The sequence below is a fragment of the Arachis duranensis genome, chromosome 3, assembly GCF_000817695.3.
Source record: "Arachis duranensis cultivar V14167 chromosome 3, aradu.V14167.gnm2.J7QH, whole genome shotgun sequence".
NCBI lineage: Eukaryota > Viridiplantae > Streptophyta > Magnoliopsida > Fabales > Fabaceae > Arachis > Arachis duranensis.
In genome coordinates this window covers 23049769-23054487 of record NC_029774.3, presented here as the reverse complement: position 1 = coordinate 23054487, position 4719 = coordinate 23049769, and the positions used below count along the sequence as shown (strand labels likewise).

Genomic DNA, 4719 nt, shown 5'->3' with positions numbered 1-4719 from the left:
ACTCTAGTTGCTATGAGCTCTCCATGCTCATTCTTCACCGTAGTGACTCCAGACTTCTTGGGCACCACTTGTACTGGGCTTGCCCATTCACTGTCTGAAATGGGATATATGATACCTGCTTCCAATAGTCTGGTCACTTCCTTTTTGACAACTTCCAAGATGGTGGGATTCAATCTTCTTTGGGGTTGACGGACAGGTCTTGCTCCCTCTTCTAAAAATATTCTGTGCTCACATACTTGAGGGTCGATGCTTACTATGTCTGCCAAACTCCACCCAATTGCCTTCTTATGCTTCCTCAGCACATCAAGTAACTGCTCTTCTTGTTGAGAAGTAAGTTCCCTTGCAATGATAACTGGAAACTTCTACTCATCTTCAAGATAAGCGTATTTGAGATGTGGAGGGAGGGGTTTCAATTCTAACTTCTGATCATGGGCAGGCTCTGGATTATCTGGAGCTTGTGAAAATGACGAAGTGCCCTCATTGTCTGTTAAGAGGGTCCCCACACTTGGACCTTGTCCAGTGTGCCTCTCTTCTAACTCTTCCTTGTGAACTTCAGCTACACTTTCATCTATGACATCACACTGGAAGATAGAATGATCTTCTGGAGGGTTGTTAATGACTCCATTCAGATTGAAGATTACTATACGGCCATCTATTTCAAAGGAGTATGTTCCTGAAAAAGCATCTAATTTGAATTTTGATGTCTTCAGGAATGGTCTTCCAAGTAGGATTGATGATGGCTTATTTGAATCATTATGGGGCATCTCCAAGATATAAAAATCAGTGGGAAATGTAAGCCCTTTAATATTCACCAAAACATCTTTAGCAACTCCAGCCACTGTAATAATGCTTTTATCTGCTAACACAAAACGAGCTGCCGACCTTTTTAAGGGAGGGAGCCTTAAAATATCATATATAGACAAAGGCATTATACTAACACATGCTCCTAAATCACACATGAAATCATAAATCACTACACCACCAATAGTACAGCTAACTATACAAGGACCTGGATCACTACATTTTTCAGGTAATCCTCCCATTAAAGAAGATATAGAACTACCTAAAGGAATAGTTTCTAATTCATTAATTTTGTCTTTATGGATACATAAATCTTTTAGAAACTTTGCATATTTAGGTACTTGCTGAATAACATCAAAAAGAGGAACAGTTACCTCGACCTTTTTGAATATTTCTACCATTTTAGGATCGGGTTCCAGCTGCTTCCTGGGCTTCCTTGCAAGTTGTGAAAATGGAATAGGCATAGTGTTTTCTGTAGTGTCTGCGCCTTTTGGTGCTTCCTCCTGTGGTTGAGCTATTTCTTCTTCAGCTATGTGCTGTATATCCTCTTCCTCTTCAACATCTTCTATTTCTACCACCTCTTCAGCTGAGGCGTGTTCTGGTGAGCTTGGCTCCTCTTGATTCCTCTCCTGCAGTGTGGTTCCAGACCTTAGGGTGATGGCATTAATACCTCCCTTTGGATTGGGTAATGGTTGAGAGGGGATTCCAGTGGAGCTTGAAGGTTGGTTACTGGAATTTTATGTTGCTCCAATCTGTGAGACAAGAGCTTGCAAAGTAGAGGTCAGACCATTCAGACTGGCATTAATACTATTCATGATGTTATTTTCCATGGCCTGCTGTCTTCGCTCAAAAGTTTGTAGTAACTCTTCATTATGAGATAAAGAAGAATGAGTGAATTGAGAGGTTTGCTGTTGATTATTCTGTGGTCCTTGGTTTTGCCTCAGGTGAGGTGCTCTATAAGGTTGATTCTGCTACCTGTTGTTGTTATTATTCCACCTCTGATTTCTCTGATTATCTCTGCCTCCTATGTTATTGTTGTCCCTCCAATTCTGGTTAGAATTGTCCTGCCATCCATAGTTATTATTTCCACCTTGATTGTACCCTTGGTTGGGGCGGTCATAGAAATTATGAGTGGATGCCACCATGTTGTCTTCTTGTTGGAGCTGCGGGCATTCATCAGTATAATGGCTATAATCAGCACAGATTCCGCAAACTCTCTGTGGGACTAGCTATTGGTTTTGCTATGGTGGAGGAGGTTGAGCTTGCTGAGCTTGTTGTTGATTCATTTGCATCTGCTTCAGCAAGTTGGTCATCTCACATATACTCTGAGCTAGAGCCGCAGTCTCTCTGTTAGAGGATACTTCTGCAACGGCTTTTGAACGGCCTTGTCTTTGCCTGTGGTTCCTAGTAGATTTAGCTAAATCACTGATCAATTGCCATGCCTCATCAGTGGTCTTGTACTTCTTCATAGACCCATTGCTAGCACTTTCCAATGTGGTCTTATCTTGGGGCCTCATACCCTGTGTGATATAGCTGAGTAACACCATCTTATCAATTCTGTGGTGGGGGCATGCTTCCAGAAGATTATTGAAGCGCTTCCAGTATTCAAAGAGAGACTCATTGTCATCCTGAACAATGGTGGAGATATCCTTCCTCAGTTTATCAGTAACTTCAGATGGAAAGAATTTCTCCAAAAACTCCTTTCTGAGTGTATCCCAGTTGGATACATTTGCTAGAGGTTGAGTGTAGTACCACTCTCTTGCTTTTCCCTCAAGAGAAAACGGGAAAGCTTTCAGCAAAATTGAAGTTTCATCAGTACCATCACGCCTGATAGTAGAATAGGCTGCCTGGAAATCTCTCAAGTGCTTGATGGGCTCTTGAGCAGGTAAGCCATGAAACTTGGGATTCAAATTTAGCAGTGCGGTCTTTATTTCAAAATCTGTAGCTACCGCTGGATGATGCGCTTGAAACGGTTGCATCGTAAAATCAGGAGCTCCTTCCTCCTGGATGGTAACTCTCCTAGCTACCATGTCTTCTGCACGTAAAACAACCGAATCAGTAGAACGGGGGCTGGTTTCTTTCTCAACTGACGGTTCAGATTCGTCCTCAGAGAGGACTAACCGACGCTTAGCTCGCTGGTGGACGAAATTGTGATCAACAATAATGGCTCTTTGGCTTGTGCCTAAAAACTAACTCAGCACTTTCTTTTCACAACTCCGTTCAACTTAACCAGCAAGTGTACTGGGTCATCCAAGTAATACCTTACGTGAGTAAGGGTCGATACACAGAGATTGTTGGTATGAAGCAAGCTATGGTCACCTTGTAAATCTCAGTTAGGCAGATTAAATGGTTATGGGTTTCGAAAATTAATAATAAATAGAAAATAAAAAGGGATAGAAATACTTATGTAAATCAATAGTGGGAATTTCAGATAGGCGTGTGGAGATGCTAGAATCCTTTCGAATCTCTACTTTCTTATTGCTTTCATCCAATCCTTCTTACTCCTTTCCATGGCAAGCTGTATGTAGGGCATCACCATCATCAATGGCTACTTTTAATCCTCTCGGGAAAATGGTCCTATGCGCTGTCACTGCACGGCTAATCGTCTGGAGGCATCACCTTTGTTGATAGCTACATCCCATCCTCTCAGTGAAAATGGTCCAAATGCTCTGTCACAGCACGGCTAATCATCTGTCGGTTCTCAATCAGGTTGGAATAGAATCCATTGATTCTTTTGCTTCTGTCACTAACGCCCAGCCTTCAGGAGTTTGAAGCTCGTCACAGTCATTCAATACCGGAATCCTACTCGGAATACCACAGACAAGGTTAGACTTTCCGGATTCCCAGGATCCTACTCGGAATACCACAAACAAGGTTAAACTTTCCGGATCCCCATGAATGCCGCCATCTATCTAGCTTATACCACGAAGATTCTATTGGGGAATCTAAGAGATATGCACCCGGCCTAGAGTAGAACGGAAGTGGTTGTCAGTCACACGCGTTCATAGGTGAGAATGATGATGAGTGTCACAGATCATCACATTCATCAAATTGTTGTGCAACATATATCTTGGAATAAGAATAAAAGAGAATTGAATAGAAAGTAATAATAATTGTATTGAAACTTGAGGTACAACAGAGCTCCACACCCTTAATCTATGGTGTGCAGAAACTCCACCGATGAAAATACATAAGTGAATGGTTCAGGCATGGCCGAGAGGCCAGCCCCCTAAAACATGATCAATAGCCTCCTAAGATGAAGAATAAAACAAAACTGAGACCAAAGATGAAACCGAATAATCAAAGGCTAAACAGTCAAGAGATTAAACTGTCAAAAGATGTCTAATACAATAGTTAAATGTTCTATATATACTAGACTAGCTACTAGGGTTTACATGAGTAAGTAATTGATGCATAAATCCACTTTCGGAGCCCACTTGGTGTATGTTTGGGCTGAGCTTGGTCTATCCACGAGCTGAGGTTTTTATTGGAGTTGAACTCCAAGTTATGACGTGTTTTGGGCGTTCAACTCCGGATCATGACGTGTTTCTGGCGTTTAACTCCAGACAGCAGCATGTACTTGGCGTTCAACGCCAATTTATGTCATTAATTTCCGAATAAAGTATGAACTATTATATATTGCTGGAAAGCTCTGGATGTCTACTTTTCAACGCCGTTGAAAGGGCGCCATTTGGAGTTCTGTAGCTCCAGAAAATCCATTTCGAGTGCAGGGAGGTCAGATTCCAACAGTATCAGCGGTCCTTTTGTCAGCCTTTTTTAGAGTTTTGCTCAAGTCCCTCAATTTCAGCCAGAAATTACCTGAAATTACAGAAAAACACACCAACTCATAGTAAAGTCCAGAAATGTGAATTTAACATAAAAACTAATGAAAACATCCCTAAAAGTAGCTCAAACTTA

General features: G+C 41.6%; 1 non-coding gene across 1 annotated transcript; it reads left to right on the top strand.

Moving 5' to 3' along the window:
• The first annotated feature begins 2355 nt into the window (after positions 1–2355).
• On the top strand, positions 2356–2462 carry LOC127746424 (small nucleolar RNA R71). Its single transcript, XR_008008043.1, has one exon. It is a non-coding gene; the product is annotated as a small nucleolar RNA R71 (small nucleolar RNA).
• Positions 2463–4719: the final 2257 nt, after the last annotated feature.